General features: G+C 43.6%; 1 protein-coding gene across 1 annotated transcript in view; it reads right to left on the bottom strand.

The window, feature by feature from the left end:
* Positions 1 to 13,121, bottom strand: part of LOC311135321 (peptidyl-prolyl cis-trans isomerase FKBP8-like) — a gene marked incomplete at its 3' end in the record, with an annotated part of 59,644 nt that extends 46,523 nt beyond the window's left edge. Inside the window, exon 1 of the mRNA XM_084169267.1 lies at positions 13,050 to 13,121. The remainder of the gene's footprint in view (positions 1 to 13,049) is intronic.
* Positions 13,122 to 16,146: the final 3,025 nt, after the last annotated feature.

Below are 16,146 nucleotides of genomic sequence, written 5' to 3'. Positions count from 1 at the left end.
GACAGCATACGTTCTTTCAAGTTGAAGCTGTCATTGTGGGAGACGCAACTTGCCGGTGGTGATGCAGCTCACTTCCCCTGTCTGAAAAATGTGTGCACGACCCAACATGTGGCAGACATGAAGTGGTTCAAAGATAAAATAACGGGACTGTTACGGGAGTTTGAGCAACGCTTTCAGATTTATGTTTATATGTTTTTATGTTGATGTGCTATTGTTTTTAATTGATTTTATTTTATTTGTATATTTAACCTATTCTTGACTCTGTGGTTCTTGCACTTGTTTGGGGAACAGGATTTCATTATTTTTATCTACATTTCTGCCTGAGAAATGACACCCTGATATAGTTCTGTGATCTGTGATATACTTCTGTGAATCACTGAGGCATTGTGTGTTTGTGTGTTCTTTGTCCTCAGAACTTTCAAATAACTTGAGGTGTTTTATGATTAATAGTGATGTTGTGCTTTTGGACACTGTCCTCAGGCTCCAGCTTTATGTTTATATGTTTTTATGTTGATGTGCTATTGTTTTTAATTGTTTTTATTTTATTTGTATATTTAACCTATTCTTAAGTCTGTGGTTCTTGCACTTGTTTGGGGAACAGGATTTCAGTATTTTTATCTACATTTCTGCCTGAGAAATGACACCCTGATATAGTTCTGTGATATACTTCTGTCAATCACTGAGGCATTGTGTGTTTGTGTGTTCTTTGTCCTCAGAACTTTCAAATAACTTGAGGTGTTTTATGATTAATAGTGATGTTGTGCTTTTGGACACTGTCCTCAGGCTCCAGCTTTATGTTTATATGTTTTTATGTTGATGTGCTATTGTTTTTAATTGATTTTATTTTATTTGTATATTTAACCTATTCTTGACTCTGTGGTTCTTGCACTTGTTTGGGGAACAGGATTTCATTATTTTTATCTACATTTCTGCCTGAGAAATGACACCCTGATATAGTTCTGTGATCTGTGAACAGTTCTGTTAATCACTGAGGCATTGTGTGTTTGTGTGTTCTTTGTCCTCAGAACTTTCAAATAACTTGAGGTGTTTTATGATGAATAGTGATGTTGTGCTTTTGGACACTGTCCTCAGGCTCCAGCTTTATGTTTATATGTTTTTATGTTGATGTGCTATTGTTTTTAATTGATTTTATTTTATTTGTATATTTAACCTATTCTTGACTCTGTGGTTCTTGCACTTGTTTGGGGAACAGGATTTCATTATTTTTATCTACATTTCTGCCTGAGAAATGACACCCTGATATAGTTCTGTGATCTGTGAAACAGTTCTGTTAATCACTGAGGCATTGTGTGTTTGTGTGTTCTTTTTCTTTAGAATTTTCAAATAAACTTGACGTGTTTTATGATTAATAGTGATGTTGTGCTTGTACTATTTTGGACACACTGTCCTCAGGCTCCAGCTTTATGTTGTATGTTGATCGTATTAAAACAAAGAAAACAATCTGAAGTTGTTGTTTTTAAGTTATATATACCATGATTTTTCCGGTCCGGCCCACTTGGGAATAGATTTTCCTCCATGTGGCCCCTGAGCTAAAATTAGTTTGACACCCCTGGTCTAAAGAAATCATCAAAATATCAAGTTGCAATTATAAGAGTAACAATAAAACTGTGTTTATGCAGGCAAAATTGAATAATTTTGGGTCGGTGGAGTACAAAATAGCTAAACTTAGAACCCTCGCTAACTACATTAAACTCTTCTCACAGAACCTTAACTACATTGAGGGAGTCCACCCTCTGACATTTAATAACCCAGTAAATATCCTCTCACCACAGATACCAACAATAAAAAGCAGAAGTTGACCAGTTCCAAGGCAGTATCATATTACAATAAGGGCTGTGTTGATGGGAGAGATAAGTGTGGGGCTTGCTGCTAGCAAGAAGTCCAAAATATAAACATTCAGTGAGCGGCTGCTGTTGAGGCCAGGCTGAGTGAGCACAAGCACAAGTCACACACAGCCTGACAGAAGACAGTTGTTGTTGCAATGCATGCAGGCCAACCAAACAACTAGTCTTAAATAAAACAAAATAATTACGAGCACACCTTCAAAATGTATATTTTATTAATTCTAATAGTTTTCAATAGTCATCTCCCTAAACCTGTTTATATTTTAGTCTTGCTGCTGACCTGAAGACTGAACATGCTGATTAAAAATCAGCAGATGTAATCTTGTGTGTGCTGTAGTTGTCTGTGCTAGATGGCCTGCTCCTGCTGCGTGAGAGCTGGGTGTGGCCTCTTGTCAGCCTGCTGCTAGCGTGCCAGGAAAGCTACAAACACAGTCCAAAAATTCTAACTTCTCAATTACGTGACTGCACACACACACACACACACACACACATACACACACACACACACACACACACACACAGTTCAATTGCAGGAAACACAATAGTTGCAGGCTGTCAATGAATGACAACACCTCATACAAGGACTTTTTCAGCAGAAAATGATGAATCCCTACTCCTTATCTTTAGTTTTTGCCCCCACTGACCATGATTTAGCCTGCTAAACCCTTCCGAAAATGTTTGATTCTGTTGTAAAACTGGTTTATGAGACATTATTTTTAGTCATCTACGGTGGCTCAGGAAGAGTCAGAGCTTGATTTTGACCCTGGTAATGTACAGTGGGGAAAAAAAGTATTTAGTCAACCACCAATTGTGCAAGTTCTCCCACTTAAAAAGATGAGAGAGGCCTGTAATTTTCATCATAGGTACACATCAATTATGACAGACAAATTGAGAAAAAAAAAATCAGAAAATCACATTGTAGGATTTTTAATGAATTTATTTGTAAATTATGGTGGAAAATAAGTATTTGGTCACCTACAAACAAGCAAGATTTCTGGCTCTCACAGACCTGTAACTTCTTCTTTAAGAGGCTCCTCTGTCCTCCACTCGTTACCTGTATTAATGGCACCTGTTTGAACTTGTTATCAGTATAAAAGACACCTGTCCACAACCTCAAACAGTCACACTCCAAACTCCACTATGGCCAAGACCAAAGAGCTGTCAAAAGACACCAGAAACAAAATTGTAGACCTGCACCAGGCTGGGAAGACTGAATCTGCAATATGTAAGCAGCTTGGTTTGAAGAAATCAACTGTGGGAGCAATTATTAGGAAATGGAAGACATACAAGACCACTGATAATCTCCCTCGATCTGGGGCTCTACGCAAGATCTCACCCCGTGGGGTCAAAATGATCACAAGAACGGTGAGCAAAAATCCCAGAACCACACGGGGGGACCTAGTGAATGACCTGCAGAGAGCTGGGACCAAAGTAACAAAGCCTACCATCAGTAACACACTACGCCGCCAGGGACTCAAATACTGCAGTGCCAGACGTGTCCCCCTGCTTAAGCCAGTACATGTCCAGGCCCGTCTGAAGTTTGCTAGAGTGCATTTGGATGATCTAGAAGAGGATTGGGAGAATGTCATATGGTCAGATGAAACCAAAATATAACTTTTTGGTAAAAACTCAACTCGTCGTGTTTGGAGGACAAAGAATGCTGAGTTGCATCCAAAGAACACCATACTTACTGTGAAGCATGGGGGTGGAAACATCATGCTTTGGGGCTGTTTTTCTGCAAAGGGACCACAACGACTGATCCGTGTAAAGTAAAGAATGAATGGGGCCATGTATCGTGAGATTTTGAGTGAAAACCTCCTTCCATCAGCAAGGGCATTGAAGATGAAACGTGGCTGGGTCTTTCAGCATGACAATGATCCCAAACACACCGCCCGGGCAACGAAGGAGTGGCTTCGTAAGAAGCATTTCAAGGTCTTGGAGTGGCCTAGCCAGTCTCCAGATCTCAACCCCATAGAAAATCTTTGGAGGGAGTTGAAAGTCCGTGTTGCCCAGCAACAGCCCCAAAACATCACTGCTCTAGAGGAGATCTGCATGGAGGAATGGGCCAAAATACCAGCAACAGTGTGTGAAAACCTTGTGAAGACTTACAGAAAACGTTTGACCTGTGTCATTGCCAACAAAGGGTATATAACAAAGTATTGAGAAACTTTTGTTATTGACCAAATACTTATTTTCCACCATAATTTGCAAATAAATTCATAAAAAATCCTACAATGTGATTTTCTGGATTTTTTTTTCTCATTTTGTCTGTCATAGTTGACGTGTACCTATGATGAAAATTACAGGCCTCTGTCATCTTTTTAAGTGGGAGAACTTGCACAATTGGTGGCTGACTAAATACTTTTTTTCCCCACTGTAGTTGTTGATGTCACGATGGGGAGTGAGTCACACTCTACCTTGGGTTCAGAGAGCCTCACCTCGATCACACGTTCCCCTCAGTGGTCAGCCCTGCTTACGCATATCTGTGATGATGCGTCACAGCAGTTTATTTCATCTGATGGGCCTTTCAGCCAGACACAAACACACACACACATGAACACGCATATGCACACATGCAGGAACTTTCATAAGCAAACTCTTTCTGTGAGAGATTTACTGTAGTACAGTATTCCAATAAATATCCTCTTCCAGTGTTCCAAACATAAAGCAGAAGTACATATTCTGAGCCCTATAATTTTACAGCGAGACTGGGTTGATAAGAGATAAGCATAAGCTACCCATACATGCACGTGCACACATACACATGCACTCGCACACATACAGTACATACATGCACGCACACAAACACACACACACACATGCATGCAAAAACACAAGCGCCCAGATTATTGCTTTTCGACTGCAAGGTTACTATTGGGCAATTCCACGATAACAGAATTTGTCACTTTAAATATATGCCAAACAAAAACCATTGAATGCAAAGTTACACAAACCATACAACTCTATGCACAAGGACTACTTTTAACAATTTCCACTGAACATTTTACAAAAACACATTCACTCAAAGAACAGATGACGGTAAAATATCCCTCACTTTTTTATGTGACCACATTTTCCCAAAACTCTGTAAAATATCTACTCCGAATTAAGATTCAAAGATGTCTACAGAAAGAATGAGGTGTCAACTATGATATGACATCTTGAGTTTGAAAAAATCTATTTTGGTTATTAAACTACAGTAAGTGAAGTGGATTAAAACCGGTAACAGAATTATATATAAAAAAAAATCATATCCTCCTTTGCATGTTTTGGTATTATTCTACAAACTAACCACGTTTCCATCCACAGTTTTTATGCGAGTAAAGTCATAATGTATAAAGAAAAATCATGACAGCTGCGATGGAAACAGGAAGTTTCGGTACAATTTTATAAATGCCAACAGATAATTTGATTGTTCGACATGATGGGATCTTTCTGTGTCTATAAAATAAATTATGCGAGAAATGACAAAGAAAATGCCTTTATGCGTAAATATTGATATAATAACCATCATATTGAAGTAAACTTGGAGTCACGCGATGATATGGTGTGTGGTCCATATCCCACTACAGTTCGGGAAACCATGCAGTTTATTACAGGGTGGTGAAAGTGCACTGATCTTTATGCTCCTTTGCAATAAATATTCTGGTGACATGATAATCGATGATGATCGATGCTTGACTGCCGTTTGACAAATACAAATATTCTTATCATAATAATCTCATCTTGTAGTCTAGCCTATCCGCACAGCCTACCCGCACTGTATCTGCTAGCTGTTGGCTAGAGCTCACGTTCCAAGACCAGAGTAGGCACATTTGCTATTTAACCAACAGTTTTTGTGACAAAACTATCAGTAGTTGAAAATATGATGGAAACACATTGAACTTTAGATTTTTATTCGGTATATGAAAACTTAAGCGAAAAAGTACATTTTTTGTCACGCCCTGGCTCTGGGGACTCTTTAATGTTGAGCCAGGGTGTTAGTTTCTATGTTTAGTTTTCTAGGTTTCTGTTCTAGATCGTTGTATTTCTATGTTGGCCAGGGTGGTTCCCAATCAGAGGCAGCTGATTCTCGTTGTCTCTGATTGGGAACCATACTTAGGCAGCCTGTTGGCACTTCTGTGTTGTGGGATCTTGATCCGTATAGGTTTGTGTTATTAACCTAGGACTTCACGTGTCGTTTGGTTTGTTGTTTTTGTTCGTGTGAGTACGTTCAATAAAATATGTACGCCTATCACGCTGCGTCTTGGTCCGCTTCACATAACGATCGTGACAGAAGATCCCACCAATACAGGACCAAGCAGCGTGTTCAGGAACAAACGCTGGGTAAGGAACAGGGGGTTACTTTAGTGGATGTCCTCCTCGGTTGGGGGAAGATCACCGAGGAGGAGGCCGTTCGCTACCGGAGGGCGATGAGGGAGGATGCCCAGGCAGGAGAGGAGAAGCGGCGCCAACCGGGCCGTCGTCGGACAGGCGAGAGGCAACCCCAAGAAATTTTTTTTAGGGGGGCACACGGCATGGACGACGGGGCTGCTGGAGGCAGCTACAGGGCGAGTTTGTGGATTAGGAGAGGAGGCCACCAGGTTTGGGGGGCTGGAAGGGAGGTTGGCGGAGCCTAGAGGTAGAGCAGAGCCAACTCCCCGTACTCAGGCTAGGCAGCGTGAGACTGGGCAGGTTCCGAGGTATGCGGAGCTGCGTACTGTGCCGCGAGTGGTCCGGCACAGTCCTGTACATCCTGTGCTAGCACCACGCACATGTTGTGCTAAGGTGGGCATGCAGCCAGGACGGAGTGTGCCGGCTCAACGCTCGTGGCCTCCAGTACCCCTCCTCGGTCCCGGATATCCTGTGCCAGTGCCACGTGCTGTAGTGCCAGTACGAGTGCACAGCCCTGTATGTCCTGTGCTGATGCCTCACACAGAGTGTGTAAAAATAGGCATTCAGCCAGGACGGGTTGTGTCAGCTCTTCGCTCCAGACCTCCAGTCCGTCTCCACCAGCCCGGTCCGGCCTGTTCCTGCTCCCCGCACCAAGCCAGTGGTGCGCGTCGTCAGCCCGGTCCGGCCCGTTCCTGCTCCCCGCACCAAGCCAGTGGTGCGCGTCGTCAGCCCGGTCCGGCCTGTTCTTGCTCCCCGCACCAAGCCAGGGGTGCGCGTCGTCAGCCAGGTCCGGCCCGTTCCTGCTCCCCGCACCAAGCCAGTGGTGCGCGTCGTCAGTCCGGCACAGCCCGTGCCTGCTCCACACCGGAGCCTGAGAAATCCGCCAGCGGGGCCAGACCAGACCAGGGGCGCTACGGGGGGGTAGCGAGAGAGTGGTGGTCACGCCCGGAGCCGGATCCGCCTCCGAGGCGGAATGCCAAACCGGCCCCTACCCTCTTGAGTTTGGTTGGCGCGGTCGCAGTCCGCACCTTTGGGGGGGGGGGGGGGTACTGTCACGCCCTGGCTCTGGGGACTCTTTAATGTTGAGCCAGGGTGTTAGTTTCTATGTTTAGTTTTCTAGGTTTCTGTTCTAGATCGTTGTATTTCTATGTTGGCCAGGGTGGTTCCCAATCAGAGGCAGTTGATTCTCGTTGTCTCTGATTGGGAACCATAATTAGGCAGCCTGTTGGCACTTTTGTATTGTGGGATCTTGATCCATATAGGTTTGTGTTATTAACCTAGGACTTCACGTATCGTTTGGTTTGTTGTTTTTGTTCGTGTGAGTACGTTCAATAAAATGTATACGCCTATCACGCTGCGCCTTGGTCCGCTTCACATAACGATCGTGACAATTTTGTGTGCACTACGTCATCACACACTGATTTTTTGCCGCAACAAGTCCGTTTGGTGGGAGCCCACCACTGGTGGGAAAATGTGCATATTTTCTTTATGCAGATTTTTTTATATTCGCATTAATCTGTCACCAATTGGATGGAAACCTAGCTACTGACTATTATTCTAATGATCTCCTCCCAAACAAGACCACATTTGGTTGTTCCAGACCGGACCAAATCTGTACCAATCATATACGTCTATGTTTCACAAGTTTGAACATCACAGTAGAGCACAGTGCCATACAGTTCAATACAGCAGAGCACAATACAGTAAAGTATAGTTCAGTGTACAGTAGAGTACAGTATAGTTCCATGCAGTACAGTAACATACAGTAAATTATTCTGCACTCTAGTGTGCTGTACTGTACTAAACTATACTGTACTGTACTGTGCTCTACTGTACTGTGCTGTCAACTTGTGAAACAGACGTCTATGATTGGTTCAGATTTGGACTGACCAAATTTCAACTACTTTTCAACGCCCATGGATGTCCGGTGTCGGTCGGTGCTCAGTGGGTGCTAGTTACAGTAAATGGAAAGAGAGAGGGCTCATGGGTAGGTGTCAGTAAGAGCCAGGAGAGGTGACTTTAACTGGAGAGAGAGAGGGAGGGGTTGTCCAGACAGTTTTCACACTCTTGATTTGACCACCAGACAACAGAAATAGAAAGAAAACAGTTATGAGCTGTATATAACAGTATGCCACTGGAAGGGAGGACAGTAGCAGGTGAGCCAACTGTGGTTTGTGACTACTATGAATTCCCATTGTAGCCAATTCAGTTGTAGTCATTCTGTTACAGATTTTTTGGTAATTCTGTTAGCGATCTGGTAACAGAATGACGCATTTTAATCACTTAATAAATCATAAACCAAATTGTTATCAGTAAAAACACTATAACTAATTGGTAGGTCTTTCATTATCCTCCCTCCTCATGAGGGCGAGAAACAAGAAAATATCTTTAAAATATGTGTGTTTTTGGTAACAGAATGACAAGACATTAGGCAATATTAATTCATAAACTTACAGAAGGCAAAGAATTTCTCCAAAACTAAATATAAATGTTGATATTAGTTGGCAGGGGTCTTTACTTCAATTATTGTATTTTGATGTATTTCTAATACCTTTTAAGACTTTTTCTGCTAGATGTTTTTTTAAGACCCCTTATCCCTCTGTTTGACCTGAGATCAAAGCCGTTGCTTATTCCTAATATTTACAATGGAAAACATGTATATACAGTGCATTCGGAAATTATTCAGACCCCTTGACTCTTTCCATATTTTGTTACGTTACAGCCTTATTCTAAAATTGATTAAATTGTTATTTTTCCTCATCAATCTACACACAATACCCCATACTGACAAAGCAAAAACAGGTTTTTAGAATTTTTGCACATTTATTACCAAAAAAAAGAAGGAAATATCACATTTGCATAAGTATTCAGACACTTTACTCAGTACTTTGTTGAAGCACCTTTGGCAGTGATCACAGCCTCTAATTGTCATGGGTATGACGCTACAAGCTTGGCACACCTGTATTTGGGGAGTTTCTCACTTTCTTCTCTGCAGATCCTCTCAAGATCTCTCAGGTTGGATGGGGAGCGTCGCTGCACAGCTATTTTCAGGTCTCTCCATAGATGTTCGATCAGGTTCAAGTCTGGGCTCTGGCTGGGCCACTCAAGGACATTCAGACTTGTCCCGAAGCCACTCCTGCATTGTCTGGGGCGGCAGGTAGCTTAGTGGGTAAGAGCGTTGTGCCAGTAACCGAAAGGTCGCTGGTTCTAATCCCCGAGCCAACTAGGTGAAAAATCTGTCGATGTGCCCTTAAGCAAGGCACTTAACCCTAATTGCTCCTGTAAGTCGCTCTGGATAAGAGCGTCTGCTAAATGACTAAAATGTAAATGTAAATGTCTTGGCTGTGTGCTTAGTGTTATTGTCCTGTTGGAAGGTGAACCAGTGAAGTCCTGGGTGCTCTGGAGTAGGTTTTCATCAAGGATCTCTCTGTACTTTGCTCCATTCATCTTTCCCTCGATCCTGACTAGTATCCCAGTCCCTGCTGCTGAAAAACAACCCCACAGCATGATGCTGCCACCACCATGCTTCACCGTAGGGATGGAGCCAGGTTTCCTCCATAAGTGAGCTTGGCATTCAGGCCAAAGAGTTCAATCTTGCTTTCATCAGACCAGAGAATCTTGTTTCTCATGGTCTGAGAGTCCTTTAGGTGCCTTTTGGCAAACTCCAAGCGGGCTGTCATGTGCCTTTTACTGAGGAGTGGCTTTCGTCTGGCCACTCTACCATAAAGGCCTGATTGGTGGAGTGCTGCAGAGATGGTTGTCCTTCTGGAAGGTTCTCCCATCTCCACAGAGGAACTCTGGAGCTCTGTCAGAGTGACCATTGGGTTCTTGGTCACCTCCCTTAACAAGGCCCTTCTCCCCTGATTGCTCAGTTTGGCTGGGCGGCCAGCTCTAGGAAGAGTCTTGGTGGTTCCAAACTTCTTCCATTTAAGAATGACGGAGGCCACTGTGTTCTTGGGGACCTTCAATGCTGCAGACATTTCTTGGTACCCTTCCCCAGATCTGTGCCTCCTGTCTCAGCGCTCTACTCACAATTCCTTCGACCTCATGGCTTGGTTGTTGCTCTACATGCACTGTCAACTGTGGGACCTTATATAGACAGGTGTGTGCCTTTCCAAGTCATGTCCAATCAATTGAATTTACCACAGGTGGACTCCAATCAAGTTGTAGAAACATCTCAAGGATGATCAATGGAAACAGGATGCACCTGAGCTCAATTGCGAGTCTCATAGATAAGGGTCTGAATACTTATGTAGGTAAGGTATTTCAGTTTTTTTTATTTTTAATACATTTGCAAAAATGTCTAAAAACCTGTTTTTGCTTTGTCATTATGGGGTATTGTGTGTAGATTGAGGAGGGGAAAATGTAATTTAATCAATTTTAGAATAAGGCTATAACGTAACAAATGTGGAAAATGTCAAGGGGTCTGAATACTTTCCGAATGCACTGTATGCCTTAATTTAAAAAATATATAGACTTAGCTTTCATTTGAAATCAAATTTGATGTATTCCTAATATGATCTTCACATGTTAGTGTTCATGGGTTTTTACATGGATGCCTATTACAGTGTAATGCCCTATCACAGTGTAAGTACCAGAGGTAAGAAATGGTATCATAGGAGTTCATGTTTTACCAAAACAAGAGTTTCACTTTCCAATGTGACTATTACTGACTGTACTGGTGGCTATGGATTTGAAGTACTCCTACCATTCAAATCTTGGGACCAAACCCAATTGGATGGCTGCGTCTATTGTTATTAATGCCAGAGAACAAGCTGCAGCCAGTTCTTTTCTTTTGTTGTTCTGGTCTTTCTCAAAGCTTGGGAAAGGATGGGAGTCACCAGGGCTGAATGTGTTTATTCATATCCCTGTTGCAAACAGACTTTCACACAGTGTATGTGTGAGTGTACATTATGTGTGTGTGTATGTGTGTGTTTGTGTGCGTGCGTGTGTGCGTACGTGCGTGTGTGGGTATGTTTGTCTTATGTGTCATATGTCATTGCAAATGATACATTTTCATTGAGAATAGCAAACACCCACATATACCCTCACTCATCAGACAAGTAATTCATCAGAGCCCAGAGTTCACACCCTCTCACATGGCGAATGTCTGGTTTGTGGCTCACTTTGTCTGCATGCTCTCTTTTCTTCTAAGAATGTCATTGTTACTTGAAGCAGCTACATTCCCTGCTGGATATGGGTGTGTCACAGAGGAGATGGAGAAGTGTTTACCAAGTCACCTCTTAAGTACATTCCCAGGAAGGTGAAAAGGTGCTACCTGCTCATCACACATTTCCTGTGTGTTCTGGGTAAATAAAGAAACTGACCAAAACTTCTAATCTGATTTAACAAACATTTTTGGGGGGACCAAACGAGACGATTCAGAAAATAGACATTATCAAACCATTGTGCTTACTGTGGGAGTCACTTTAAACAACTAATGGACCAATCAATGCTATTAACCATGCCTCAAGGTACACTACATGACCAAAGGTATGTGGATACCTGCTTGTTGAACATCTCACTCCAAAATCATGGGCTTTAATATGGAGTTGGTCCCCCCTTTGCTGCTATAACAGCCTCCACTCTTCTGGGAAGGCTTTCCACTAGATGTTGGAACATTGCTGCAGGGACTTGCTTCAATTAAGCCACAAGAGCATTAGTGAGGTCAGGCACTGATGTCGGGCGATCAGGCCTGGCTCACAGTCGGTGTTCCAATTCATTCCAAAGATGTTTGATGGGGTTAAGGTCAGGGCTCTGTGGAGGCAAGTCAAGTTCTTCCACACCGATCTCGACAAACCATTTCTGTATGGACCTCGCTTTGTCATGCTGAAACAGGAAAGGGCCTTCCCCAAACTGTTGCCACAAAGTTGGAAGCACAGACTCGTCTAGAATGTCATTGTATGCTGTAGCGTTAAGATTTCCCTTCACTGGAACTAAGGGGCCTAGCCCGAACCATGAAAAACATCCCCAGACCATTATTCCTCCTCCACCAAACTTTACAGTTGGCACTATGCATTCGTCCGTCGGACTGCCAGATGGTGAAGCGTGATTCATCACTCCAGAGAACGCATTTCCACTGCTCAGGAGTCCAATGGCGGCAAGCTTTACACCACCCCAGCCGATGCTTGGGATTGCACATGGTGATCTTGGGCTTGTGTGCGGCTGCTCGGCCATAGAAACCCATTTCATGAAGCTCCCGAATGTGCAGTTCTTGTGCTGACGTTGCTTCCAGAGGCAGTTTGGAACTCGGTAGTGAGTGTTGCAACCGAGGAAATCATATTTTTACACGCTACGTGCTTCAGCACTCGGCCGTCCCTTTCTGTGAGCTTGTGTGGCCTACCACTTCGAGGCTGAGCTGTTGTTGCTCCTAGATGTTTCCACTTCACAATAACAGCACTTACAGTTGACCGAGGCAGCTCTAGCAGGGCAGATATTTGACAAACTGACTTGTTGGAAAGGTGGCATCCTATGACAGTGCCACGATGAAAGTCACTGAACACTTGAGTAAGGCCATTCTACTGCCAATATTTGTCTATGGAAATTGCATGCCTGTGTGCTTGATTTTATACACCTGTTAGTAACGAGTTTGGCTAAAATAGCCAAATCCACTAATTTGAAGGGGTGTCCACATACTTTTGTATATATATTGTAGGTAAACATTCAACCTTTTAGATGAAGAGGACACCACTAAACTGAAGACAAGCTCCAGCCCCACCCGTACTGACTGGTCAGTGCAGTTTTCATCCCCAGGCTCCATTGGCCAGCAGGCCCAGTACACCCGAGATCAATGCAGGAGATATTCCTCACCTTGTTCTTTGGACAAACTTGTTTGCTTTGCTCTATGCAGAAATCTGAGCCATCCGATAGCCATAATATTTCTTTGCAGGTCTCAGATGTTTTGAATGTGGTAATCCTTCTGCATGAGTTAAATGGATAGTATTCCTCACCCTTTGACTACTACGCAGCACAGCAAATAGTTGGTAGACCTTGGGTTGTCTCTGCAAAGCCCTGTGAGGTTTGTTCATTAGACTGTTTGACATGTCCTAGTATCATAGTAAATAAAAACTGCCCTCTCCAACATGCATCATTAACATTGCTTTCATCTCTGCCAAGAAAACAAACCTCTGCCAAAAATGATACTAGAGCCACCCCATCCCTGCTGGGACAGAAGGTTCTGTTGAATAGGACTTTCTCATGCAACTTCCCCTTGCAATCCTGTTATAGTGTGTAGCCCTTTTTATATTACAAAAGGAATCAAAGTTATGAATTCATAGGAAGCACCAGTGACTCGGTTAATAAAAAAGTGGTCAGATGATGCAGATGCTAAGCTACAGGACTGTTTTGCTAGCACAGACTGGAATATGTTCCGGGATTCTTCAGATAGCATTGAGGAGTACATCACGTCAGTCACTGGCTTCATCAATAAGTGCATCGATGACGCCGTCCCCACAGTGACCGTACATACATACCCCAACCAGAAGCCATGGATTACAGGCAACATCCACACTGAGCTAAAGGGTAGAGCTGCCGCTTTCAAGTAGCGGGACTCTAACCCGGAAGCTTATAAGAAATCCCACTATGCCCTCCGACAAACCATCAAACAGGCAAAGAGTCAATACCGGACTAAGATTGAATCGTACTACACCGGCTCTGACACTCGTCAGATGTGGCAGGGCTTGAAAACTATTACAGACTACAAAAGGAAGCACAGCCGCGAGCTGCCCAGTGACACAAGCCTACCAGATGAGCTAAATCACTTCTATGCTCGCTTCAAGGCAAGCAACACTGAAGCATGCATGAGAGCACCAGCTGTTCCGGATGACTATGTGATCACGCTCTCCATAGCCGATGTGAGTAAGACTTTTAAGCAGGTCAACATTCACAAGGCCGCAGGGCCAGACGGATTACCAGGACGTGTACTCCGAGCATGTGCTGACCAACTGGCAAGTGTCTTCACTGACATTTTCAACATGTCCCTGACTGAGTCTGTAATACCAACAAGTTTCAAGCAGACCACCATAGTCCCTGTCCCCAAGAACACTAAGATAACCTGCCTTAATGACTACCGACCCGTAGCACTCTGTAGCCATGAAGTGCTTTGAAAAGGCTGGCCATGGCTCACATCAACACCATTATCCCCGAAACCCTAGACCCACTCCAATTTGCATACCACCCCAACAGATCCACAGATGATGCAATCTCTATTGCACTCCACACTGCCCTTTCCCACCTGGACAAGAGGAACACCTACGTGAGAATGCTGTTCATTGACTACAGCTCAGCGTTCAACACCATAGTGCCCTCAAAGCTCATCACTAAGCTAAGGATCCTGGGACTAAACACCTCCCTCTGCAACTGGATCCTGGACTTCCTGATGGGCCGCCCCCAGGTGGTAAGGGTAGGTAACAACACATCTGCCATGCTGATCCTCAACACGGGGGCCCCTCAGGGGTGCGTGCTCAGTCCCCTCCTGTACTCCCTGTTCACCCATGACTGCATGGCCAGGCACGACTCCAACACCATCATTAAGTTTGCTGACGACACAACAGTGGTAGGCCTGGTCACCGACAACGATGAGACAGCCTATAGGGAGGAGGTCCGAGACCTGGCCGTGTGGTGCCAGGATAACAACCTCTCCCTCAATGTGATCAAGACAAGGAGATGGTTGTGGACTACAGGAAAAAAAAGAGGACTGAGCACGCCCCATTCTCATCGACAGGGCTGTAGTGGAGCAGGTTGAGAGCTTCAAGTTCCTTGGTGTGCACATCACATCATAAAAATAAAATAAAATCTTTAAAAAATGCATTGTTGGTTAAGGGCTTGTAAGTCAGCTTTTCACTGTAATGTCTACACCTGTTGTATTTGGCGCATGTGGCAAATAAAATTTGATTTGATTTGATTTGAGATGTCAAATAATAAGGGTGTCAAGTACTCAGACAGGACGACAACTGGATTTTATAACCTTTCCTAAGATTACCTTTATCCTGCATAAACCTGATGCAATCACAACAGCTGTCAGTGCACATGTTTTGTGTTGTTGGTTTTGGTTTTGGGTCTGTGAGGAGCTGAGGGGGGCAGACTCCTCATGCCCCCAGGACATTTTAACGGTGTTGGTCTTTGGCATGAGCGCAGATCCACAGATGTTGCTCTCTATGGGTTTATGATTAGGATGTCCAGTCTGTATCTCTCCGGAAATGCTCTGACCCTGTTTCAGGATGCTTTTGACGTATGCTACTTGTGTCAGAGACGGCTGTGATGATGGAGTCAATCCTTTATTGCTATGTTCCATGGCTCATTCCTGCCAGATCATTGTGCCTTCCACTCGATTTACCCCATAAACCTCTCACCAGCCTATCTGTCGTATGCAATTAGGTAAATTGCTGCTCATGAAGACTGTTCCAGGGATTTCATTGGCCATATCCTAACATACTGTAACATCAGCAGTGTAATAATCCTAACAGACCATGTCTTTCAGGATCAGGTGCAGTAGGCAGTACCACCCACACAACACGCCAGGTGCATCCCTACCAGTGAATCAGGCTGTCTGCAGAATGTTCAGACAAATAGCTGTGAAGTGCTCTCAGCAAAGACATTGCCGCTGTCTGCAACAGGCGATCGACAGGGTTCAATCAATGTATCCATCAGAGAATGGGGAGAGAGTAATGACATTCTCCCTCTTCGTCTCTGTCATTTTACGCCTTTTACTCACTGGGACTGTCACATTTCTTCTGCAAATAGAATACACTGCATGGTATTATTTTTAAAGGAGTTTTTATCTTGACATTTTAGTTTCTAACAATTATTTTACCATCCTTCAACTTTGAATCACATCATGGTATAAAAAGCAATATGGCTTGTTTCATTCATTTATGTGACTCCGTTACATATTCTAGGAAGATCTCAT

This window comes from Coregonus lavaretus (assembly GCF_964263955.1).
Source record: "Coregonus lavaretus genome assembly, chromosome: 9".
Lineage (NCBI taxonomy): Eukaryota > Metazoa > Chordata > Actinopteri > Salmoniformes > Salmonidae > Coregonus > Coregonus lavaretus.
The sequence above is the reverse complement of the archived record's forward strand: the minus strand, read 5'-3'. Positions and strand labels throughout refer to the sequence as shown.